Source organism: Chinchilla lanigera, unplaced genomic scaffold (assembly GCF_000276665.1).
Source record: "Chinchilla lanigera isolate Chin_1 unplaced genomic scaffold, ChiLan1.0 scaffold00001, whole genome shotgun sequence".
In the NCBI taxonomy this organism is placed as follows: Eukaryota; Metazoa; Chordata; class Mammalia; order Rodentia; family Chinchillidae; genus Chinchilla; species Chinchilla lanigera.
Genome location: NW_004955402.1, coordinates 14,948,875 through 14,976,782, shown reverse-complemented (window position 1 = coordinate 14,976,782; position 27,908 = coordinate 14,948,875). Strand labels below are relative to the sequence as shown.

At 39.0% G+C, this 27,908-nt stretch overlaps 1 protein-coding gene across 4 annotated transcripts in view; it reads left to right on the top strand.

The window, feature by feature from the left end:
- The window catches only part of Chst9 (carbohydrate (N-acetylgalactosamine 4-0) sulfotransferase 9), a 223,140-nt gene that overhangs the window by 139,064 nt on the left and 56,168 nt on the right, over positions 1-27,908 (top strand). Inside the window, exon 1 of one of the 4 annotated variants that reach the window (XM_013506121.1) lies at positions 3,467-3,484. The exons of the other annotated variants lie outside the window; for them this stretch is intronic. The gene's annotated coding sequence lies outside the window, so the exon portion shown is untranslated. Of the gene's footprint in view, positions 1-3,466; positions 3,485-27,908 lie in introns of those variants that run through there. 4 annotated transcript variants of the gene reach the window in all.

Genomic DNA, 27,908 nt, shown 5'->3' with positions numbered 1-27,908 from the left:
AGCACATTGGCCAGAAAGCAGAGAGAGAAGGGAGGAGCGGATGACCTGCCTCTTCTGACAGATCCCACCTCCTAACAGAAAGTGAGCTATGTCTCCCCCATAGTTCAATTGCCAATCAATCGCCTGCCAAAAGTTCCCCCTACAACAGCATGAGGCCTTTGCGGAATATTCTTGATCTAAGCCACAACACACAGTCAGTCATCAGAGAACAAAGCAGAGTGAGCTATGTGGAAATAGACCCATCATATTCAGCAAGGCACACAATTGGTGGTATGTAGCTACTGAATCATTCACTCATGTGTTCATGTAGACCTAATTTATGGAATGCTAACTAAATGGCAGGTACTGTGCATTGTATTGAAAATACATGTACATGATTTTTCTTTCAATTAGCACCATCTTTGGGGTAAATCAAGTATGGTATCACTAAATGGTGCACAAATAATGAATGGAGTGTTCAAACTCATGTGTACCTTCTTTTGTACCTCCTGGTTATGCTTGTTATTGTCATGACAAGGCCACCATTCTGCCCATTCACCGGTGCCTTTTTTTCCAGCACCAGGGTTCCTCAAATGATTTGTTCTATCTGGTTTTAACTTGATTCAGATCACTGATACCAGACTGTGCTATGCAGTTTTTGCATGACACATTGAACAGGAATAACTTGGAAAAACAGTAACAATTCCTGAGAAGCAATCATACAAATCATTTGAACCTGAAAGAGAGGAGACAGATAGCAAATGTGCAGGCAAGAGAACAGAGTTACACCTAGAGATGGAAAATGAACTTTAGAAACAATTTTTACAGCTATAAATGTGGCATTCTAGGTTGCTATGAAGATAAAGAACTAGAGATCTCTGGATATTTCAGGTATACTTGAAATAAGGTGAATGGAAATTCAATGACTAATAGTAGTACAATACAAATATATGTGGCAGGACAAACTGTTGTAAACTTGATTCATGCCCCACACACTGTGAGAGGTTTTCAGAATAAAGGTATTTACTTGCCTCAAGTTCAATACAATTAGCAAACTTCTTTAAATATAACTTACTGTTCCCCTGCCTGGGGTGTAAATTTTGACAGTCTCTTAAAATAGATTCATCAGTGAACATTTGATCCTGATCAAATAAATAATGAAAATTAATAAAGCCTAGTACCCCTAACCTTTTTCTGCCTAGGGCACTAAGACCTTTCCATTGTTCTGAACACATCAGAGAAATTTCCAACTGAATACTCATCCTTTTAACTTCATGTTAATCACTTTCCCTTTTAACTAGGTCTGTAAATAGGTTGTAGAACTAAGACTAATGCATGACAGGGAGTGAAAGTGAGGAAAACCAGAAATATTTGGAGCTAAAAATTTGGAATGAAGAATCAGAAGCAAATCCATGGAAAACTTGTAATAGACCTGGGCTTTTGTTCAAAATCAGTTGCTGACCTGCTCACTCCCTAACCTTGTTTCTATCACAGAAATGATTAAGGAATTACCGTAGTTCCATCATGATACTGGCTAGAGGGCTTCAAGGGCGGGGCTCTTCTAATCCTGAGAGTATAGTGCCTCCTGTGGAGGAAAACAATCTCCTCCAGGAAATTTTGATAACTCCCTGGGCATGTTGTCCTTCCCTAACTGAGAACAACTGATGGAACCACCATCCCTTAGTTTCCATGTTTTAAAAAAATGAAGATATGTTCAAGAATCTTTAAATGTGTAAGAGAATATACAAAGCCACTTGATAATGTCTCTCTGTGCCTCTCAGTTTCACAGAAATCTGCTAAATATGGTGCAGCAGAACCATATTCGCTGAATGTTGGAGTTAAGCCGTTGAGCACTTGGGTTAGAAAAAGAATCTAAAAATAGCATCAATCAGAAGTAAACAAGGTCCGCACTCTATTTAAAGGTTACTGTGACTCTGCTTCAAAGAATTAACATTGTTTCTACCAAATAACTTTAGAGAAAGAAGAAAAGACAGACTTGGCCAACCTCAATTATTGAGCTGTGCATCTTTTAGTAGCTATCATTTATCAAGCCCTAAATATCTGCTGACAAGCTGCTGAAAGCTCTAAATGTGCTATCTCATTTAATCCCACAGCAATCTTGTATTATTACTGTGATTCCCATTTTGCAGATAAAAAATGTGAGATCTAAAGAACTTACATAAAATGCCTGATAGCACACAGTGATTAAATCAGTATTGAAGCCTAAATATTGATCATTGTGATGTCTTTCCTCTTAGCTACTGTGCTAAATTTATAGGAATATCAAAAGCAATCAGAAGAAAGCATAACTGTAAAAGAATTAGAGCATTGAATGTGATTCTTTATGCCTATGCTGCTTTTTGTTGTTTTCAAGGCTGAGTGAAAAAAAATTATTTCAGGAATCTTCATATAAAGCAGCAACAGAGGAGGGGGACATGACTAATCATATTCCTGTGACTATTCATAATTCCCATATTATTTTGTAATACTGTAACTAGGGGAAACCTGCTCTTATAATAGGGTACTCTACATGTTTTTCAATTCTAAATTAACTTATAAAGAAAAACAGTGATCCATTGTTATGATGTCCTAGACACACTCAAATGTAACTTTCTGCCTAATTAAAATAAATTGATGATAAATTGGATTCTTTATCCCTGAGATGGCCACATTTGTACTGGGAAAAGGAAGTGGTTAGAACAAAATTACTGCAAAAGAGATTTTGCAATTGGACCTTGTCACTAGGGGGCACTTAGGGATATAAAATCAGCCCTGCCAAAATGTACTTTCTGAAATAAAACAATTAGTGGTATATGTCTTTTCTAGGGAAAAAAAAAAATATCTGTTTGTAGGGGTAAGAATTCAGGATAGCTCCTAGTAGGCTCTTTTTAGGGGATGAGTTGGGTGGAGAAGGAGGACCAGCTAAAGTGGTCACAATTTTGAAGTCAGAAGTCCCATATTCTCTCTTCCTCTAGCTTCTAACACTGAAGTGGCTCTGCACTGTGTTACAAAACAGCAGGACTCAACCCTTTGCCTTGCTGGGTCCCATTCTTTCCTCTTTCGGCCCCTTTCTCTGCTCTGGCGCCTTTTTACTCTTCCCCCAGGACATCTGCCCTCCCTCTGCTGCCCAGTTATTTTCTTTCGGTTTTTACAAGCCCATCTTTCATTCCATTTTTCCTCCCATTTGTTCTTTACTTTTATTAGCTGTGAGACTGACCAAGTTGAGGTTTTGGTTTTTATTTCTGCTTTGTGGGTTGTTTTTCAGAGAGTTTGCTTGTTCATTGTTTATTCTTTCTTCTCAGACATTCATATCCGTCTTTCCGTAAGAAATCAATAATGTTTCTAGGATCTGTTTTACCTAAATAGAATGGGTGACAATGTGGGGCCAGAGCAGCAGAGTCTCTCACACTGGTAAAGTAAATGGGGAGGAAAATAGGGGCAAATAACAGATTCTTACATAATCGTTTCTTCCAGGAAACAGACAAGCAGAAAAACATATTTCACGGTACGTATAGAAGACAACCACAGATGGAAAAGTAAAAGGTGTAGCAAAAAAAGGCTTGTTTTTCTCCGTGTAATACCCAACAACCACATAAACAGATTTTCTTTTCCAAATTCACCATTTTTGCCGTTGCTCTGTGAAGACGTTGTAAACTACATCAAAACGTGAAGTGCTCTATTTAGAAGATAGCAGATAGCAACACCTTATAGCAAAGATGGGAGACCTTCAATTGCCCTCCGCCTTAATGTGCGGGGGGGATCTTCCTATATTATGCACCCTATCTGCGGAAGTTACCCTGCAGTTATAATTAAGAAAATAATTGCAAGTACAATTTACCAGGTCCATGCCCATCATTTCATCCTGTAAATTGGAACAAAGAAAGCGCTGCTGCACTTCACCCGGCGACCTAGTTTGCGAGCTTTGGGCTAACCTCCCACGAGTGGTAGATCTGGGTCTCCTAAAATAATGAAGCAGTGGTCTGGGACTGCGAATCATGAATTTTCTTCCTTGTTCCCCTGACTCACCATGTGGTCATGGGAAAGTCTACACATCATCAGTTTTTCTGTTAGGAAAATGATTAGGACAATTATTATGCAGATTACTCTAGAGGTTTGATTTCAATAAGCCACTCTTAGCACCCTGCTCTGCCCTCAGCCTTTTAAGTAAACTTGTTACTCACATAAACAACCACTGTTACTTTAGATGCCAGTTTCCACAAAATTATTATTGCAAACATTACTTTTAGAATAGTACTAATTTGCTTACTTATTAAATTTAAGTCAAATTGTAAGACGTCCACCCAGTCAGTTGCCCATCTAGTTGAGATATGATTAATAGGTAAATTAATTTTAATTTCATTTTTGCCATTGACTTTTTCACTTACAACTGTGCACATATAGAAGCCCCAAACTTTACAATTTATGTATTTACACAGTCATTACTTTAATATCGCATAATTTTTTTAACACTTATGATACTATATTTGCTTTCTGGTAAATCATTACGTATAGATAATCTCTGACTTATGATGGTGCAAAAAGCTAGGAACAGTATTTTGAATTTTGAATTTTGAATTTTGATATTTTCCCAAATTTGCAATATGCTGTGTTTTGAGTACTCTGTCACAGTGCTGGACAGCAGTCAGCCACAAAATCATGAGGGTAAGTCACTGACACTATACAATAGACAGTATCTCTAAGCTGCAATATTTAGTAAGTTAAGTTGTTAAATGCATTTTCAACTTACGATATTTTTACTTTACAATGGGTTTATCAAAAGGCAACCCCATAACAAGTCATGGAATAACTGTAACACATTCTTCTATTTTATTTACTTCCTGACTTTACTAAAAAAAGCAAAATGGTCCATGATTATGAGAAGCTCAGGTTTTTGTTGCAGGAGCCTATAAACTGATCAGTGTAATCAAGGTACTAGAATGAGCTACAGCATGGGTCACAACAGCAAGAACTCACAAAGCAGGGATTCCCTGGGGACTAGAGTCCCTCTGCGATGTTTTAGAAGCTTATGAAGAGAATTTATTTTTGCCACAGAACTTGGAGGTAGCTGATCAAGCTAGACATCCTTCAGTGCATAGATCAACTGTGCTTAACAAAAACCTGACCCTGGTTCTTTCTAAATTCTTAGCGGGCATATTGTAGTTAAGAAAAATATATTTAATCCTAGGTCCTTATTCAATTTCAGATATAAGCTGCAATTTTTTTTACATCATAAGACACTGTAAATTTTCCAGTAAATTGCCACATACATGAAGAGAAAACTTCTATTTTGCTCAGAACTTGATCAAGAATTATCCCTTTGAAAAATTACAGAGTTAATTGCTGATTTGGGTATTTGAAACGCCAACGCACAGCATCAATCCGGAGTTCCTGCTGAGGCAGTTACAATGTGCCAGGTGTAAATTCAACCTTTTTACCACTTTATGATGCCTTTTTGATAGAGTAGCCTGAGAATGTACGTAGTGAAGTTCACATTATTTTGTTATAAACTGTTGTTTTGTACTCACCTTTACTATAATTAGAACATTTCATCAGAATCTTAGAACCATGTTTACATGCAAATTTTGACATCTATACATTTTAATACAACATGCCTGTATTAGTTAGCTATTGCTGCAGAAAAACTATCCCCCCCCAATCAGTTGTTTATAACAACAAAGTATTTAATTCATTCTGTGGGTTAGCGATAGGGCTTGGGCTTTCTCATGATCCTGTAGACAGACACAGACGTGCAGTCTGATGGTAGATACATCTCACATCTCCAGGGGCTCAGGTGGGACAAGCAGGCTGATTCACCCTGGTCCATGTGACTTTTATCTATCCTCCAGCAGGCTTGCTTTGCCTTCTTTGCAAGGCACAGACAGAATTCTCTGCTGTGCAAGGCTAGACTGAGAACTGTCATGCCACCACTTCTGTGTTCTATTGACCAAAACAAGTTAGAGTTTCTTGGATTTAAAGGATAAGAAACTCCATGTCTGGAGAGGAGCTGCAAAATACAAGTGTTTGTGGGTACAGAAAGTAGAACAATAGCTGCACTGTTTACAAACAACTAATCACTAACATTTGTTGTAAAGGGGGAGGATTTGGTCCAATATTATTGAAGGCAATGAATATTTATAAGTTTAAGGGCCACTAACATAGTCAAAGAAGATGCAGGGAAGTGAAAGTATGATCTTACAGAGATCATCCTGCAGGCACATAGAAGGTGGATTACAAGGAAATGGAAAGATTATTGCATGCTTCCAAATAAGAGATGGATTAAGAAATTAAAGATAATGCAAGGCTCCAGGCAGGACTCTGCAGTTTGCGTGCTCCAGGCTAAATGAGAGTTGAAAGCCCACTTACACTGTTTCTCAAGCCATGGGCCCTGGTCCAAGACTGAAGTAGCCTAAAGGAAACAGCAGCTTTTTTCTAATTCATCCACAAAAGTTTGTGCTTTTTCTTTACTTTCTCATATTAAAAGGGCACAGTTTTGAAAATTTGTCTTTGCATGAGGTCAGCATTTATTTTATAATTTCCAAAAGGCTCTGTGTATGCTTGGCCCGGAGACAAGAGGCTGGATTGTAATCTCCGTTCCATTCCAACACCTGTGCTCACACGTCATTCTTCCTAGACTGACCTGTCCACCTCATCTTCGTGGCAAATATCTTCTTGCCTTTCAGGAGTAACATTGAGATTGCCTGTGTTAACACAAGATGCCACATGTATTTTTGACTGTATGCCATTCTCCAATCATGCCAGTCCACCACTCCCTGAGCTTATGTCTTACCTACTACATTCTTCCATCCTAAGTAGGCCTTCTTAACCTCCCAAGTAATTCTGCATCCAAATCTCAGCTTGTCTTAATAATCTGAGTGCCTAATAAAAGTGCTCTTAAGAAAGCAAGAAAAAATTTTTTTGTGAAACAAACATCTTTATATCTTGCATGTTAATGCTTCCCCCAAATGACATTCTGGGCCTTGATGGATGTCAGGGCTCATTCTCCATAGACTTGCAGTGTGAGTGCTTAAGGGGGAGTCTCTTTCCTAAGGGAACAGAATTCTCCCTCGCCATCCTCTTTATTTGCCAAATTTAAAATGTAAACCTGGGATCTTGTGAGCTTTTCCTCTATGTATTCCTTTAGAGAACATCAGTGGATACTTGGAAAAACTCAGTCATGCTTTCCTTAGACCATTGCTTCAATCCATGTGTTATGGTTTCTGTCTGCATGTCCCCACAAAGCCTTATGAAGTTATGTGGTGGACTTCTAGGGTTTTTGATTGATCCATAGGCCAATGCTGGAACTATGGGTGTGAGTGTTACACCTGCCCTCAGGTGGGTAGTTGCATACAATATCAGGGAGGAAAAGAGGCTTGCTCTCTGCTGCTCCTCCGTTTGGCTCTTGTTGCTTTTTCTGTCTTTGCCCCATGAACTGTTACCCTCTGCCATGTGCCACCATGCCTTGGAGCCAGCTGGTTATAAATTGAAACATCCACAAACTGTAGGCTAAATAAACCTTTACTTCCTTAATTATGGGCATCCGGTATTTTGTCTCAGTAATGAGAGAAAAGTAACCAGGACACCAACCATGTCCTTGCTCTTATAAAACCAACTAGGATGTAAACATGTACAGATTCACAAACCAAAAACAACTAAAGGACTTGATGATTTATAATTAAAATATTATCTAATTGCTATAATCTCTTAATCATTTAAAAAAGTAAATTGTAAAAAGGAAAACTAGGACTTGCAACACCTTTGACAAAACTGGGTTAATAATAATCTTAATATAGACTCTTAAATAGAATCTTAATATAGAAAGTTTTTACAAATCAATAAGAGTTAAAAACATACTCCCTGTTACAGCTGAAGAAAGGATGAGGAAATAGACAATAAAGAAAGTGTTGTTTACTATAAATCAAAGAAATCCTGGTTTATAAGTTGGGTAATATTAATTATTGATACCAAATTTTATATAAAACATAGCAAAAATATTCATTTATATTAATATGTATTAAAATTATTCATATATTAATACATATGTTATATATGTGTATTTATGTATAATATATAGAAAAATATATAGTATACAGCAGAATACACATAGAAAACAATTTCATAGTGATTCATGTCATTACTATTTGGCAATAACACATTATTAAGTTTAATGTGCCACTCTACTATGTTTAACTGTTACGGCCCTCCGCTGGATTACAACTGAGTTTGCAAGTATATCCCAGCAGAATGCATGACTCAAGCAGGCATTCAGTAAATACTCATTAAGTGAATAGATATTTGTGAAATACAGTTGTTATTCTACTTGTTCTTATTCCTTTGTTTGATCTGGAGAAGGGAAATATTTTACTAAAGCAGCCCTACTTCCTGTATTAGTCAGCTTTCCCATCACTGAGACACAATACCCAACACCCACAATGAAATGAAGAAAGGCTTTATTTACTCAAGGGTTTATAGTCCATGATCAACTGGCTCCAAGGCAGAGATATCATGGCAGAAGGTCATCACAGAACAAAATTGTTTAGTTCATGGCAGGTAGGAAGCAGAGCAGAAGAATATATGAAATATGTATTTTCCACCCAGACATATCCAAGAGCACACTAATCTACTGGACATTTCTTAATTCAATGAAGTTAACATATCAGGATTAATAGTCAAAATCCACCCTTTAACTTTACAACCAAACACATCTCCTTAAACCAACTTAATCTCCAAATAAAGATAATAACAAGTTCATAATTCCATCTAACATAATAAAACTATCCTTCATACAACCAGAATGCAATAATCCTTTCCCCAAAATTCCAGTAGTTCCAGCATTTTTCAAAATCCCAAGTCCAAGTCTCCTCTGAGACTCAATCCAAACTCTTAGTTGTGAACCTCTATAAAAAATCAAAAACAAGTTATATAATCCCAAGGTACAATGGCACAAGGTAAATAGTCCTGCTTCAAAAGAGTAGGGAAAGAGAAAGGAATTGGAGCAAAGTAAGACCCAGGAAGGCAAACAGTAAGTCATGTAGCTCCATATCTGATGTCTGGGGCACATGATGGTGAAATGTGGGTTCTGTTAGATGTGCACACCTTCACACCTATGGCCTTGCTGATTAATACCTGTATGGACTCTCTCTTGGGCTGTCTCCTTTCTCCACTCTTGAACTGCTGCTTTCCTTTGCAGACTTTTCACATTCTTGGCATCTCTGACAACCTCAGGTTTCCACTGCATCTTCAGCTTCATTCCTCTAGCTTTAGGGACTACCCTTCTCAAGGCCTCCTTGCCTAACCTCCCAGGCCTTCCTTCAAAATCTTGATGAAAGTTGTCCTGAACCTACAACTCTTGCATTCTGTTTACCAGTACAACCAGCATCACATAGACAATGCCACATTCAGCTGTCAGTGGTAACAATAACCAAGCACCCTTGGAACATGGCTGCCTCTGAGTGCCTGAATGTCTGGAAAGAGTGAAAAGAATCCCAGGGAACCAGTTCAGAGGCTCCTTTTGGGCAAGGGTCCCAAGGACTCTTTTCAAATTAAAGGTTTACACTTTTGCACATTTGAGCCTGCTATGGATAAGGACTTGCTAATTCCTAAGATGTCCTTATATCCTCTTTTTTCTCCCTGAAAAAAAGACCAGCTTCTTTCGATGGTGTTAATCTCTTTAGCAGCTGCCTCTTCCTTGGACCCATGATTCCTTGTGGGCCAAAATTTCAGATTCTTTTGCCCTGCCTTTCCCCCCGATTGTCACAAACCTGGATAACAGTACTCAGCTATACCCATGACACACCCTGAATGCTGGGCTACCTTGAAATTTGCTCTGCAAGAATAATTAGTCCACCACCCTTAATCTCAGTTTCCTACAAAGTCTCAGAATATGAGCAAAATGTAGACAAATTTTCTTCAAAAGCATAACGTACGTGGTCTCTAATCCAAATGCCAACAGAAGCCTTCTGAGCCTGGCTTTCGGTGTCTGCATTCCTATCAACATTCTGGTCTTCTGACCTCTGACTAGAATCACCCATCAGGATCTGCTTTCTGCATTCTAAGTCTTCTCTACACTACATTTTCAAACCTTTCCAAACTCACTGGAACAGTAAGAGAGTTCCAAAGACTTCTAAACCACAAGATCAGATACAGTCACAGCAACTGCCCTACTTCCTCAGGACCAATTTTCTGTATTAGTCAGCTTTCCTATTGCCGAGACACATACCTGACATCCACAGTTTAAAGGAGGAAAGGTTTAATTTGCTTACAGTTTCAGTCCATGAACAGCTGGTTCCAAGACAGAGATATCATGGTAAAAGGGCATGGGAGAGCAAAACTGCTTAGCTCATGGAAGCCAGAAATCAGAGTAGGGAAGGAGTGCCAAAGAGGAATGGGAGAGGAGAGATATATATTACTTAGAGATCTGGGGTGACTGTAGAGAGCATGAACAGCTGCACATGCAGCTATGGAAGTGGAGTGGGTACCTGTACTATGATTCTTCCAGGGAAGAGGTAGAAGGGAACTGGAAGATATCCTTCTGAGTCTATTGCAAAAATGAACAAAGGCAGTCTAGGTTTCTGCCTTTACTAACATGCCATCACTGGGTTAAATGAATGCATCACTAAACATGTTTTCTGTTATGTTTTATTACACTGTTCTCCTGTATTTAAGGTTATTTTTCCCCTATTTTTAGCTCATATTTTATAAGTAGCCAGTCAGTAATTCATGTTGCATCATTACACACTGTCCTCACTCAACATGTGAGTATCTCAATTAATTGTATGCAGTTATACACCATATACGATGTTTCAGGCAACAGAAGATCACATTTACCATGGTGGTTCCAAGATTATATCACCTTGTGAGATCAAAACTGCGTTAGTTTGTGACAGTACATTCTACAATGTTCACACAACAAAACTGATAAAGAATGCATTTCTCAGACCCTATCCCCATCCTGAAGCATGACAGCTTTTAGAATATTTTAAATCTATTAGCACACTTACCTAAATATTTAGATAACAATAACTTTGCTTTGTGATATTTTATGTTATAATACTTATACAATCCCTGTTTTTCATTGGTTATAACTCAAGAAATTAAAGAGAAAAATGTAACTTTCTCAAGTCACTGAAAGTTGTATAGTGTAATGAAATCCACTACTTTCTCTAACTTCCAACCTTTTCTTTATATAAACTTGAAAAAAATTTATTTGTTCTATTTAAATTTAAAATTAAATATTGAGTTTGATCTTATGAAACATTTAATTGCTTTTGGAAATGAATTCTATGAGACCCAGTGAAGGCATTTTCAATAATATAAACTAAAATCTAATATCATGCTTGGAATACAAGTTTTCAGAGCACACTACATCAGTGGTGCTATTTACTTTGGAAAAATGAATTATTGTGTTATGGGTAAATCCTGCCAGAATTGATTTTGAAAACCCAGGGTTGAGAATTTTGGATACTATAGTTTAATATGAAATGAACAGGCAAATAGTATTTTCATTAAAATAAAAAGTAATAAAAATGGTTTCAATAAACTTATGCTTGTGTTTATTACCTACTCCTTGCCTTTCAACCATAAATTGCAGGTGGTATCTGGAGTGTGAGCAAATACTGTTCTGTATAAATGTGGTCTAAACATTTTCAGAGCCTGTTGCACAATCTCATTATTGTGATAAATTATTGCTTTTTCTTCTCAAGAGAAAGGTTGTTCATCCAAAGTTGGGACTGAAAAGCTGATTTTTATTATACTCTCCCAAGTGAAAAGTAGCTCCAATTCTCTCAAATAGAATGATAACCAGGCTGCCTTATGGTGAAATGGGGGCTGAGTAACAGCCAGGCCTCCAGATGCCCAGAGAAAACCCACTGGCATCACGGAGAGTGAAGCTCATTGCACCCTGGGGAAGGAGTGTGACCTCAAAGATCCCTCTCCCATATATTCCCATAAGGGTTTCCATCATTTTTGGGAAGTTCTTCCACATTTGGTATAAATTAAAAAGAAGGCTAAGACATAAAAGTCTCTCTGGGTTTCTTTATATTCTGGTTTCTGTATCCTCACCTTTTATTCTCTTTGTCCATTCATTAGTCTTCAATTTTTTAATGTCCATTTTATGTCTAACCAGTGTCCTGAGGTTGCAGAAACAGGGTGTTTACTCTCAGCAGTGAATACAGTTGTGTAAACTAACACGTGAAACCCAGCTACATAGAGGCCACAGTAAAATATGGAGAGGATCCTGAGTAGACACAGTGGTGAGACAGACGAGCTGGGATCAGGAAAATGCGGAAAGGCTCTGGGCAGATAAGCCCTGTGACACATCACAAAAGGCGAGAAGCTCTTCTTCAGCTCTCACTTGGTCTTATGCCCTTTAGCAAAAACCAGTTATGACTGTGACTGCTACTGGTGACACGGCTGCTTCTGTGGATGACAGAATTTAAAAGTTATAAAATAACCGATGATTAGTTTTTCATCACTGTGAACAAACACTTGAGAAAACCAACTTAAACGAGGAAAAATTTATTTTGGCTTATAGTTTCAGAGGTTTCAGTCCATAATAAGGTGGTTTACTTTGTTGTGGGCCTGAGGTGAGACACAACATCATGATTGAAAGGAATGGCAGAAGGAAACTGCTCACCTCATGGCAGCAAGGAAGTCAAGAGGCCGGGAAAGAGCTAGAACAAGGAAAGAAGTGGTCAGGAACCACATGGAGTCCCCAGGGTCACATTCCCACAGTCCACTCCTTTCAAATAGGTTCTACCTCATTTTTATCACCTCCCTGTAATGCCATCATAATTTATCAATGGATTAATACACCTGATGAAGTTAGAGTCCTCATGATCCAGTCACCTTCTGAAAGCCATTACTGGCGACCAAGCCTTTAGCACATGTGTTTTGGGGGATATTCCAATTTCATGCTCCCAGCAATGTAGAATGGAAATTTAAAATAACGATAATACCTTTCAACAATTCATGTTCTTTCTATGGTATAGAATGATGTGCTTTGTGAGGAAAACTAAAGACAGAGAGTACATAGAAAGGACCCTGACTAAAGGCCAATGAGACAAGCTTGTGTTAGACTAGAAAAAATGGTGATTGGGCCTTGTTCCCAGGTCTTGTTCCCAGGCCTTGGTAAGTAACAGTAAAGTGGCAGGTACTAAATTCTGAGAAAGTAATTAGCAGTGGCAGATTAATTTTTCATGGTACTACATAGCTAGAGTATTGGAACTTCGAGCAGGCTACAGGGTGACAACTATCTTACCCCTTTACTCATTAAATGTTTCCAACTTAGTTTACAAGGACTCTTTCCTTGGACTATAGCTATACTTTAATGATGCAATCCAATGAGACAATCCCTTTACCTACAGTTGTGTTGAAAGTGATCACCAATATATGATTCTTCCACGTATTCCATGCCAGGGGACCTATTTAAATGAAGTCATGTATTAAGTGACCAAGCCCTCAAAGATGTAATAGTCATTATGACTTTTAATAGATGATACTGGAATATTTTGATTTTCTACCTAAGGACTACAGCACTTTCTGTAGCTACAAGTTTGTCTTTATACCCTGAAAAATTGCTTATTTAGAAAAAATTTCTTCCACTCTTCTGCATTAGCCCTGAAATTAACTGAGCAATAGCTATATATGGGAACCCTAAGAACTCCACAACTCTTGTCAGTGGTGTCTGATCTGATGTATCTTTTAGAGATAAAAAGGTTGAGACTCACAGAAGCACCCTCACACTTAGCTAGAAAGAGGTAGAGCAAAATTAGAACTGAGGCACTCAGGATATAAGGCCATTGCTATGACTCATTATGCTAAGATATTTAAAATACTAACATAAATACTATATATTTTTCTGGCACTCTTGGAACATTTTTTGAAGCTATGGGTGGATTATTGTTGACAATAGAAAAATATGGCTCAGATCAACCAATTTTCTACCACTTTTTCTCTGATAAATAGCATAGAGGCAAATTGAGAGGTTACACATGATTGAGGTACCTATATATACTCACAGATTTAATACCCAATCTTAGATTGTACACACACATGCACACAGGTGTGCATTCACACACTATATACTCCCACACACTGCACAAGGACAAAGACTATTAGACACAAACCAAAAATAATATTTTAACCTGAGTTCTTATCCTTGATCCTGTCTTAAAAAATATTAAATTTCCCAGCCTCTAACATACTTCAGAACAGTCTTTCCTCCTGTCTTTCATACTCACTGTGGAGTGGGGTTTTGTCTTGTATGAAAGTATAGCTACTGTTGCTATTATCTGGTGATCACAAAGCATGCCAAAGAACAGATCTTTGCTCTCCTTCATTCCCATATCTAGAGCCCTCCAAGAAAGAAAGATGTTGCTGACTTGGAGTCATGTTTCCAGAGGATAAATTATGACAGCATAAGCATAAAAGATGAGCATGTAAGAAATGTGCATCGTTATATTTATCAGTATTCGCATCACTGGGACACGATACCAGACACTCACAACTTAAGGGAAGAGAGGTTTAATTTGACTCACAGTTTTAAGGGACTCAGTCCATGATCTACTGGCCTCTAGACAGGAACATTCCAGAAGAAGGGTTCTACTTATTTCCTGACAAGCAGAAAGTAGAGCAAAAGAGCCGTGCCAGAGAAGAAAGGGCCAGGGGCCAGAATTAGACCCCAAGGTTACACCTCCATGACCAACCCAGATACACATAGATGTGTGCTTTGCTACTCTTCTGGGTCACTGTCAAGCCAATCAAGTCAACCAGCCATTTTTTTCTGAAGTGTAATGTTATGGACCTCAAAATAGAGAGGTTGATGTCTCAGAATATGAATGTATTTGGAGATAGGGTCTTTAAAGAGGTACTCAAGTTAAAAATGGAGCCTTCAGAAGGAGTCTTAATACATTCCTACTGGTGTCCTTATAAGAAGAGAAAATTTGCACACAAAGAAAGATAGCACACTTGCACAGATGGAAAGGAACACCATGGAAAAGCACAGAGAGCAGACACCATCCACAAGCTGAGGAAAGGGGCCTCACCATGAATTCAACCCTGCTGAGCCTTTATTTTGGAATTCCAGCCAGCAGCACTGTGAGGAAATGCATTTGTGGTGTGTAAGCCATCTAGACTGTGCCTCTTTGTTATGGCAGCCTCTAGCAAACTAATAGTTTCCTATTTCTTAACCAAAATCCGAGCACTTTCAGCTCAGTTTCCAACCAGCCTCATCCAGAACAATGTAGATGTTCTGGTTTGCTTTGTTTCAGTTTCCTGTAGACCAAGTTCCAATACTTGGCTTTTGAGGGTTGTTAGGAATTTTCTAAAGAACACAGTTAAATTGAATTTAACCTATCTTTCTGTTTCTTTTTCTTTGGTGTTCTTTCCTTTTACTCATTTATTTTCTTGTTCCCTTCTTTGTCTTTGCCTCATCTTTATGAAGATGATACCAAACTGCCTTTCACAGTGACTTAATAGCAATACTAGTGGCTTGATAGGAATCTTGCCGCTATGGTGACAGCATAAAAGTTCATCCATGCAGAGCATTTCCTGGGTTCTTTTGTTATTCTTTATGAGGCAGTCATTGTCGCAAGAATACTAACACCATTCCATATCCACCTTCACTTCTGTTCCTAAAAGTTCTGATTTTTCCCAAGAAAATGAACTTTAAAGTATAAATGTACTTTGTTTTCTATGGATTTTTCCAGTTTTAATAAAAGCTCATAAAAAAAAAAAAAGAAGGAGCTGGGGATTTAGCTCAGCGGCACACGCCTGCCTGGCAAGCGCAACATCGTGAGTTCAATTCCCAGTACTGGAAGAAGAAAACAAAAACAAAAAAAAAATAAAAGCTCATGATGACAATGTAAATTTTTACTTCAAAGTGCTAGTAATCTGGGTTTAGATCAAACAACACTTGAAACACTAACTAAGGTTAATCATAGTGAGTTCTATATCAATAACCTTAGACATTTTTGTCTTTTTTTTTTTTTTTTTTTTTTTTGGTCTTTTTGAGACAGGGTCTTGCTGTGTAGTTCAGGCTGAACTTGAGCTCACTTTGTAGCCCAGGCTGACCTCAAACTCCTGTCTCAGCCTCCTGAGTGCTGGGATTACAGGTGTTCCCCACCATGTCAGACTTCTTTTTTAAATTTAACACACTGGTTTATTTCATTTTTCTTTAATTATAACCACTGAACATATATTTCTTAGTGACTGAGAACTTCAAATTAGGCCCATTTCTGATCAGAATGTTAAATTCATTTCAACTGGACAAAGCAGCCTTTTTTTTTTTTTGAGACAGGGTCTCACTATGCAGTTCAGTCTGGGCTTGAGCTCACTTTGTAGCCCAGGCTGGCCTTGAACTAGCAAGGATTCTCCTGCCTCAGCCTCCTGAGTGCTGGGATTATAGATGTGCACCACCACACCTGCCTTCTTAGACTTGAATTCTCGAGAAAGAATGCTAAAATTTTTGTCCCATATAGTGACCTCCCAGTCCTTCTTATTGGATGCCAACAACATTCACATAGGGAAGGGAACATGGTGATTACCACGCCTAATGGGAAATTGTTCTTAATGAGTAGTGTGAAGTTATAAAATCTATGCAAGTGTTTGAGCTCTGTGTAGTATGTCTGCCTATAGGTTTTGAGGAAATGAAAACTTCATCTGAATAAAAGTTCCCCCAAATGAATACTTACAGAAACTTCACTTACAGTGGATTGACAAGGTAAATAAGGAAAATGCCACTCAAATTCAAGCATGATTGTTTCATCCCTTGTTCTTTGCACTTAAACTATTTATAGTGACTTAATGTCATTGATTACACAGACCAACAGTATTTTTTCTAATCCTGATCTTTTCCTTGTCACATATTAATGCACCCTGTGAAATGTTAATCTGCCCTACTAGTTAATACTCAAAAATAAGATCTATTATCAAAAGTAAAAATTCACCACATTGATTTTTGACAAGAACTTCAAAGTTTGATTATGGGCTGCTAAACAAGGGACAGTGCCCGAAGTAGACATTTGAAGTGGATTTAGTCACACTCTAATCTGACAGTCAACAAACTAAGTAAAATTACTTGCTATGGTTTGGATGCTGAATGTCCTGTAAATAAATGTCCGTATATTAAGGGCTCAGCCACAGACCTGTGGCACTGTTGAGAAGGGGCAGAACCTTTAGGAGGCAGAACCATCAGGAGGCAGTTAGATCTTTTGGAGTTTACTCTTCAAGGACGTATTGGAACCTTGCGGCTTCCCTGTTGCTTTCTAACTGCCATAAGATGTGCGCCTCTTCCATCAGACGCTCCTGTCATGATCTACTGCACCGACACAGGCCCGGAGCAATAGCATCAACCGATCTTGGGCTGAAACTCTGAAGCCATGAGCATAAATACACCTTTTTTCCTCCTTATACATTGTAACAGATCTTTTTTTTTTTTTTTTTTTTTTTTTTTTTTCTGGTACCAGGAATCAAACGCACGACCTTGCACTTTCCAGGCAAGCGCTGTGCCGTTGAGCTAAGTCCCCAGCCCCCCTCCTTATACATTGTTTATCCTAGATATTTACCATAGCAGGGGAAAGCTAACACACTAGCTAATATTCATTTATTTATGCATCGCTTATTTACTAAGCTTTGACTTTGTGTCAGGAAGGGTTCTAGGTTCAGAAGTTCCGATGCTGAATAAGAGACAGTCAATCTGTACTCTCAATGAACATAAAATCCTTTAAAGAAAAAAGTAACAGTGTCCTCTCTCTGAACCCTCTGTGTCTGTATTCTTATCACCTGTAGTCTGCACTTCTTTCCATCACTGGCTCCTAATTCAGAGTTTGGGGCCAAGGCACCTCATGGAAGAGCTTTCTGCTCCTCCTCATCTTCGCAGATCATGACAAAGTAAGAATCTGGATGTGGGCTCTGTCCCAACTTTGGGGGAACTCCAAACACTGGAATGAAATTGTACATGAACAGGAAAATAAGTGACAAATAATATCAGTCCCCCGGCTTACTGAATCGTTCCATCAGCAGACAAGCACACCATTCTTCCAGCCATCCTCAGTATCTTTCCCTAACCACACTTTTCCCAACTATTGATCATTGCAGTAGGGAATTTTTTTGTCCATTTTTTCTGAAAACCCTGTGCATTAGTCAGGGTTCTCCAGAGAAACAGTACCAGTAGGATTTTGTGTGTGTGTGTGTGTGTGTGTGTGTGTGTGTGTGTGTGTGTGTGTGTATTTAGATATGTAGAGTTGTATATGGGAGGATTGATTAGGTGAGTTGCCTCATACACTCACAGAAGCTGAAAAACCCCACAACAGGTCATCTGCAAGCTGCCTCTACAGAAACATCAGCAGTTTCACTCAGTCTAAGAAGCTGGAAGCCTCAGCAGTAGGAAGGCTGATAGTGCATCCTCCATCCCCATGCCAAAGCCTGAGAATCCCAGGGGACTGCTGGGACAATGGCCAGAGTCCAGAGGCCAAAGAACGTGGAGTCTGATTTTCAAATGTAGCAAGAAAAGTACACCCCTGTGGAAGGAGCTCCTTGAGCTCAACCACAATAACCCACTCAGTGTATATCTCCAGAATCTGATAAAAGGGGTACCACAGTGCTTGGCACCCATGAATTTATTATAAGAAGGAGGAAAAAAAGAAAAAAAGGGAGGATGGATGGACAGACAGATTTCATAGCTTATGGCTTATGTGGACTTTTTTTTGTTGCTACTGCTATGTTTGCTTAACTGATTTTGCTGAAGAAACTATGGTTCTAAATCTCCCAGTCGGCAGAGTAAGGATGCACATTTTTAGAGGACCTGCAAAGCAGAAGAAAAAAAAATGTTTACTTTGGATAGATGTAGCCATAATTTTGTTTTCGTAAATGTTTTAAGATACTATCTTAACTATAGCATACGTGTTTTATGTTTTATCATTGCTCCTTTTTTTCTTAATTACTTGTGGGTGGTGGGACAAGGAAGCAGTTCACCATAATCTTTTAAACGTTTAGAGACTGAATTTCTGCTCTGTCCGTAGACAGAGTCCAGCCTGAGAAGAGCCTTGTGGGTCTTGTTTGTTCCTGGAAGCGTTGTGTACTCCATCTCCAAGGCAGCTGTAAACCACTGAATGATGTGAAGGAGGGAAAATAGCATATTAGATTTGCTTTTCTAAAGGTCGCTCTGACTTTTGTGTTGAGGATTGATTGGGAAGTGGGAAGAGGAGGAGGATGGGAGACTGGTGCACAGAAAAGCAGTTAAATCTTGAAACGGATCAAGTGAGAGGTGATAAGAACTTGAACTGGGGCTGTGACAGGGTGGAAGGAAACAGGGACTCTACTGAGTAGATATTTAGTAAGTTGCCTCAGTCCAGTGAATTTTCTAACAAAGATACGAAGCTTGACAGAAATGGTTAGAGTTAGCTTTAAATTTAATAATAATAATTATGCCTCTGCTTCTACTGGGTGTACAAAGTTACATAATAGAAGTCTTTGTTAATTACAAATGCACTTTATGCATGGAAAAGGGGATAATTACCTGCAGAAATTATATCTGCAAAGTTCATGTGCCAGAGGCAAGTACCAAGAATTTGAAAATAAGTTTCAGTTTATTGGTGATCAACAGCGGGAAAGCACACATATTCCTCAACACTGAGCTCACTGCTCACTCCCAAGGGCTCGTTACAAGGAAAGTTGGTAACACTTGAATGATCGATGGTCTCTACTCTCAACGTGCCACTTAGGGAATCCTGGCCGCCCGGAATAGATCAGGAATTCACGTCCTGATTCATGTCAGACATGAGTGGCTATTTTTTATTCTTTTGTGAATGGGATGAAGATGGATATCTCATCCTGCAAACTTGGCAACATTGTGAAGGGATCATGAGCGAGGTTTTTTTTTTTAATTTTAAACTTGGTATTTAGGTGCGAAAAACCTTGTCTGGTTATGTATTTTTATGGTTTTGGCCCCATAAAGGGATATTTTATTGATTCTTACTGTTATTTTATGATTTTTTAAAAGACGAAAGTCTCTCAAATATAAAATTCAATCTGCAACCAATTCTAATGCCCCAGTCCACATCGTAATTTGGGAAACTTGGAAAAATGCAATATTCCAACAATTAGTAGAGTGTGTGTGAAAAGGAGAAAAAGGGAACCACTTGTGGCCCGAATCTATTTCCATCAGCGTCACAGAACTCTCCTTGTGCATTTAAAGATCATTTCTACACAGATGACTGTTGATCAACATTTTAACACAGCCTGTGCATATATTCTTTAAGATTGGTTACTTTTTACTTATCCGATCTGCGTTGGGATTTAAGGCCTACATATTCAGACTTTTGTTTTTGCCAGTGGGTTGCTATGAAATAATCCCATAACCTCTTTCATACCACTTTGCTCATTTTCTGCCCTTGGTAAAACATTCATTATTAACTGTTATAAATTATAAAATCTTTTTTTTTTCCCCAAGAAAAGTGTGGACTTTCTTTTAACAGATTTAGCACTGATAGGAGAACTGCTTGCCTTAGGCAGCACTACTAGTAATTGAATCTGCATGCTGAAGTGGTAAACCATAGGAATTTTTAGAGAAAGGAAAGCTGATGTATGAAAGGGAGTAGAGGCAGTTGATGGAGAAGGGAAAATCAGTGTTGTGGAACTGCCTGACTCCGGTGTGTGAGTCCTTGAATAATTGAATGTGATACCACATATTGAACATCAGTTCTGTCAAGGTTTCCAGAGTAAAGAATCCCACTGACTTTCTCGTCTATCTCACTGTCCTCTAGATTACACTGGGTGCATAATAATCATTGCCATTGTTATCCTTATGCCTGAGCCAGTTTTAGTATATAGTTGGAGTATGTACTAGTTCCTTAGAGTCAATAAGAATGTATTAAGAATCCATTATACTTCTAGACAATGGGGAGAGTAAAAATTAATAACAATTAATTGCCCCTTGTCTTGAAGAAAGACAAGTGAATACTTAATTTTAATAAAGTGTTATAATTCTATGACACAGGGTTATAGAGAAATGCAGAGATGCCACACCTAAGCATGACAGAGAGAATGGAAAAGAAACAGAAAGCTTCTTTGGAGGAAGTAATAGCTCTGGAATATAAATGGAGTCTTGAATGCTTAGATATATTCAAAAGTGGCAATAATTGATGCGAGTTCTTTAAAAGCAATTGGGTAACACATGTCAACATTCATATTAAAACACTAAGACCTAGAATTCTTCTTCACATTAGAAAGTTACATTGAACAATGTTAACTTCATAGTTATTCGCAGTAATAATATGGAAAACAACAACAGAGATTTTTAAGAAAATTTTTATTTGTCAATTCAATGAGAATAAGTTGCAGATAATTTTCACTAAGAATATTTTTTGAGCAAGCTGTGCCAGGCAACGATACAGGATCTGTGTACACATAGTCAAATAGACATAGGTGCTACTTGAAGAAGCTCTGGTAAATTGGGACATAAGACTCAGTTACTTTTACAGGAAGAATGATGGATTCAGCAGTGGCAGAAACATGTCCTTCAATGACCGATGAGGTCATTGTCAATCAAGTCAGCAGGGCAGGTGGAGCTACCAAAAGGAGGTGCAAGACTTGAATTTTGAATGATAAGACAGGAGAAAGAAAATGTACACTGTGAAACTTTCTTACTTTATTATGTTATGCAGGAAATAAAAACAGCCTATGACACTGAATATGCAGCTTGACCTGAACTATATAAAAAACCAACCAAGCCAAAAAAAAAAAAAAAAAAAATGGAGGAGAAGTGAGAGAGAGAGAGAGAGAATAACCTAAAGTGTTAGTGAATGCCTTATGGGTGATATTTTTCTCATTTCTCCTACTTGGCCTTTCCCAAATACTGCAAACATATATTGCTTTTATAATGAAAGAAAGATGTGAGGGCTTGTCAGCAGGAGGATGGGGCACACAGTGTTCCATGTTATAGGGGAACTAGTTGCAGTCGTACTCTCATAAACAACAAATGTGCTCAGCTAAGAGGCAATAAACACAGGGCAACGTTTCCAAGAACGTTCTCCAACCTACTGGCCCCAATCCTTCGACAACAAAATCAGAGGCAGGCTGCATCTCAGAAGTCACCTAGAAAATACTTATTGACTAAAGTCATGACTCTATTCCATCAACCCCTTTGGAGAGGACCCACCCTGTACAGCCCTGAGCCAGGTACCAAATCTGTCTCTCCCCAGATGCATTAGTGCCTTAATTTACATTACACTTTGAAATCTATGAGGCATGTTCATGAAGTCTTTATTTTACTTTCTCACAGCCCTGTGAGGTAGGTCGGATGGATATTATTTTTCTCATTTTACAGTTGAAGAATCTAAAACTTAGATGAAGTTTCTTGCCTCCAGTTATAAGGCTGGTAAATGTGTTAGAAGCAACACCGGAACCTGGATTTCTTTCTAAACATAGTGTTCGTCTCTCCACGTCGCAGATGTCAAGTGGTGGGCATAGCTGTCTTCAGCTAACAAAAGCAACCAAAGTTGCTCAGCAGGAGCTGGATCTTGTTGTTGGCCTACCTGGGCCAAGGTGCCAGGGCAGCTTTAGCACAGATGAGATGCCCTGGCACTTTGTTGGAAGAATGAATGCAAGGAGTATTAGTACTCTCATTTAATGCTTAATAAGCATACAGGTCCGAAATAAATCACCTAAGCAAATATCATTGTCATAAGGAATCTAGTAAGAAGAACAAACACAATTTTTTTCTTTTAAAGGAAAGAGAAAAAATATAAAAACAATAGTATAAAATTTCAAAACAAGATTGTAGGAGCATAGCAATGGTTAGAACACAAAATTATATTACACAAAATTCAGAAAAAGGAGAAAGAAGACAAAGATATTCCTAATTAGAGTAACATTATTAATTTCTGTTTCATTCCTAAAGTCGCTTTTACATTAAGCATCACTTTACATTAGGCAAGAGAAGCACAGAAGAGAGAATGGCTTTGAGAATCATCAAAGCATGACTTATTTCTTACACACGCACATACCTGCTCTCCTGCCTGCATCTAAAGGAGAGTCGTTTAGAATTCACTGATGAGCGTAAGAGTATTTCTGTTCTCCTGCTGAGCCTGTGAAGTTTTTTTTTTTTTAACTTATTAAGGTAGTGCATACAACTGTGTCCTAGTGATTTCAGCTATATGTGCCCTTTGAAAAATCTTTAATGACATGTTGGACATCCCGCACATAAATGTCACCACTTGGAACGAGAGTCAGGATTTCGCTCATGAGAATGTTCTCTGCCTGACTTCAGTGTAATGTTATCCCTGATCTAATGAAAGAAATGGTCCTCAGTGAACCCCTTGTAAGTACAATAGTGCATATTCTTTTTCTGCTCTATGTATGGTGTTGGTAAATAACCTCAGCAATACATGTAGGAATAACTCTACTAATGGATACGGAAAGAAAATTTAGTATCTACGTGACCTAGACCTTTTCCATTATTTTCATACTCAACACTGCAACAGTGATTTCTCATCTATTACAGTACTTTTGATTAGCATGGCAAACTTGGCTTTCTACATGTACGGAGGTATGTTTAAATCCATAGTACCTTTTCTTCTTTTTTTATAAAAGACTTTTGGAAATGATTTCCAATAACTGCAGCCAACAGTAAGCTCAAGGGTTGGTAGTGAAAGGTCACTCTCCATTTAGACTAACTGCGGATAGATTTGTACTCCCTGCAGCAGGTTATTGCTTTAGGACTCACCATTGCATTTGACCCAATCTTCTTTCTAGCCCAAGCATTTAGATGCTTCTGTCTGGGTTTTGTTTAAACTTTTTTTAAACTTCAATATCCATTAAATGGGTTTCTATGTTAGCAAGTAACATTTTGTACAATAGCACATTTTCCTTATAAATTTGAGATAATAAAATCAGGTATTCCCACTGACCTTCTCCTAAGATGAGTCTAGGACTCTTACCCTGCGGATGTGCCAAGTCTATAAGAGCACCTAGCAGGATACATCTCCCTCCCGTGCTTCTCTGTAAATAACATCGTTCCTTATATGCACCGCAATTAAGACGAGATGGATACGCTGCAAGGAAGTACAGGAAAGGATTTGTTTCTTCTCTTAAACTCTAAGGACCATCAGATCATAATTGCTACTATGAAGGCCATCTTGGGGGCAAGGCCACACTTCTGCCCCCCAGCCTCCTCCCTTCACGGTGTCCTGGTAACTTCTCACATTCATGTGACGTTGCTACACCACACAGCTGCCAAAGCTGAGTCCCACTGGCCCTTTTCTTCCTGTCCTGTGGGAGCTCGTCCATGGCAGAGGACTTTAAAAGTTACCTGAGAGGCTCCCACTCCATGTGTGACTGTCAGAGTCAGTTGGAGCCCCCACCTCTCCCCTTCTGGCCTCCATGTGTTGCAGATTCAAAGCAAAGCTGCTTCCTAAGGCCCCGTGTGTGGGGCCCTGAAAGGGACTCTGGACTGAGCATCAGGAGATCTGAGGTCACATTCAGGTTGTGCCTTATTTTCTAGGCTTGATATTTTGTTTGAAAAGAATGGGTTAATAGATTTAATTTCTGTAAATTCAGTAAAATGAAGTCCAGCCTTGACCACAACTCCTTTTTCTAAATGAGTGTCTTCAGATCAGTTTCCTCAGGGAGAGAGTCCAATGGCTACAATTCTGTCTAATTCTGATTCTGATTTCAAAAAAAGTGCCCAGATGACTCTACCTGCCCTAAGAAAGCACCAGAATCAAAGGATTTCATAATTCATGTAGCAGTTTAAAATTTCAAGTTGTCTTTTCTTCTTCCACTTAATGCAGGTTTTTCCCTCTGATGAAGGTACACTGTTGGACCTTCTCAACTGTGCTTTCTGTAATAGGGTAGCACTCCCACCATCCATCCACAGATTGCGGGGCTGGGGATTTAGCTCAGCGGCAAAAAGCGCCTGCCTGGCAAGCGCAAGGTCATGAGTTCGGTTCCCAGTACCGGAGAAAAAACAAAAAAAAAAAAAAAAGCCATCCAGAGATTGCTGCAGGGTTCTGAGAAACTCTCTGCTAGACTGGGGTGGTAGAGGGCACCCCCATGGCTGAACAATGACAGGAGCCTCCTCTGTCCCTAGCTGAGCCCACTCTGAAATGCCACTGGTGTTGTAGGGCTTTTCCCCAGAAATCAGGCTGTGTCTAGGCTCCTTTCCCTCCCCTATCTGTCCTTACCAACCCTTGCCAACTTCCCATGAAACCATTTCTTCAAGTCACTGTTACCTGAAATCCTGACCAGAGGAATCTTAAATAAGACAGTACATTTAAACAACAAAATGCAGTTGACAGGACACAGGCGTGTCGTGAAAAGAGCCAAGTGTGCAGCTCTGCTACTTAGCTCTTAGCAAAGGTCCTGGAGCTCAGAGCCTCTCTCTCCCTCTCTCTCTCTGTCTCTCTGTCTCTCTGTCCTCTTACCAGTAAAATGAAAATAACAGTGCTTGTTCTGCCTACCATGTGGTGGTTGGGGCAGATTCAGAGGACATCAGGAAAGCTGCAAGTTTTCAAAAGCTCTTATGCACAGTACAAACAGAAGAAAGCTAATTTTTAACCTAAAACAAAATTTTAACCTAGAACTAAAATCACTAGTGTGGATTTTCAGAGGAAACCAATTCAACAACAGTGATAAGATTCAAAACATACCCTTCACATTTTGGTTCCCTGATACCACCTCCTTCCCCCAGTTATTCAAACTTCTCTCCCTGAGCGTTTGCTATTCCCAACCAGCTAAAGAATTTTGCTGTCCCTCCTACTTCCTGCTAGTGTCCATGACCCCCTCCTCAATACTGCTTTTCATTTTATTAATTCATATTTCTTTCATGTCAAACTGCATCAGGTCTTAAACTTCAGAATGGAAGTAGATACCTCCTATGGTTGGTGTAGACCACAGTTCCAGTCCTGTACTTTAGATTTTGTAACAGTGCCATGAATTGATGGAACACAATAAAATAAGAGTCAATAGAATGTACGGCCCAGATGGTGGCTCCATTAGAAACCTTTTAATGTGTCCGAAACATCGTGACATGCACCAGAGTTGGTTTTTTTTTTTTCTCATGAAGACTCTACAAGATTCATGATAGCATTTTACATTTAATAAGGATCTAATTAGAGGCACAGCATGAAAGATTGAAGACATGAAGTCAGAACATTTTGGTACAATAAGTATTTGTCAAGCTCTTAGGCACCAGAGATAAAAGGAAAAAAAGCACATAGTCCCTGTTGGAGAAAGCAGACACACACCAAAAAAAAAAAAAAAAAAACACAGATCACTACACTAGTTTATAGCAAGTGCCCAGCATGGTCAGGGTAATGGTATCTGGTCTGGTATTCAAAAGACACTTTCCCATCTAAGGCATCACCTCCTCAAGTTTTTGTAAGATACTTGAACATCTGATTAAATTCTCCTGGGGCCTTCAATCCACTGTCCTGCATCTTTGTCTCAATAGCCCCTACTCATGCTTTGGGACATCTGATTCATCACAGTTACCCCCTTATTTGTGAAAGATGTGTTCCAAGACCCCCATGGGGTGCCCCAAACTGGACATAGTACTGTAACATTCACAGAGCAAATATATCAAATAGTGGGAAGATTCACTTTCCTGGCAGATGGAGCACTACTCAGAATGGCCTGCAATTTAAAACCTATGTCTTGTTTATTTCCAGAAGTTTCCACTCAGTATTTTTGGGCTGTGGCTGACCATGTGTAACTGAAACCTGGGAAGAGAATGCACAGATAAGAAAAGACTGCTGCAGTCTGTAGCCACATTGCCATGGCCCTGATTCTCCCAGGCAGCCTGAACACCAAGAATTCCACGTAGGACAAGAGGGGCCCAATCCTGATTGTCTGGTTGTATAGTTTGTATTCTAGGGGCAGGAAACAGAGAGTTAACAAGGAATTAAGCAGAGGATAGATCGCAGGCTGCAGATATGGCCATGGAGGAAATACAGAGTGATGTAACCAAGAATAAGCAGGAGAGGGCTCTGTAAGCTAGCTGGTTGGGGAAGGCTTCTAAATATGAGATATCTGAGTGAAGACATAGAAAAGGAGAGAGTATATCCTGGTAAAGAGATTGTCCATGCTGCTTGGAAGAATGCAGTATAATCAAATGGCCAAAAGAAAGCCTGTGTTGCCAGAACTGAACAGGAGCAGAGCTGGAGCGGGAGGAAGGCAGAGGCCATTGTGGAGGTCATGGGAAGAAACAGGATTTCATTCTCAGAGCCAGGTAGCATTTGAAACTAAAACCATGTTATGAAACACACACTTGAAAGGAACACTGAAATCAGAGCCCAGGCAAGGAAAAACACCATCCCCGTGTGAGCCGCCGCCCGCTCCCATCTGGATGCTGTGGTTCCTCAGCCACACCCTTTGCCTGCCTCTTTGCTCTCCAAAAGTCCATTCTCAATGCAAGTTATTTGAAAAGCTCGCTGAAATCATGTTCACTTTCTGCTCCAAGCCCTGCCAAGACTTCCCATGTCATTCAGAACAAATTAAAATATGAAGCTATATAAACTCAAATACAGACAAAGAAATGAACAGAACGGAGTTGAAACTAGACTTGATTCCAGGTAGGGATTTTGTATAAGTGGAGGAAGAAGTGTTTTCCAGTCAATACTGTAGGCAAAACTGGCTAGCCATCTGGAAAAATATATATATTCAGGTCCTTTCCTCACACATTCTACCAAAATTAATTTCAAGTGTATCAACATCTTAAGCATAAGCTATCATCAAAAATAATAAGTCACAAAAGTATGGCAAGAAAAGTAGCCCATTTTGAGGAAATGTCTCTCAAGGAGTGGCATGAAATGCATACACTATCATAGATTATTTATAAATTTACTTTACAAATACTACACATACACACACGTACACATACAATGTCCATGATCCAACTCAAAAGAAAGTGGAGTTAAAAATTATTAGAATTTTGC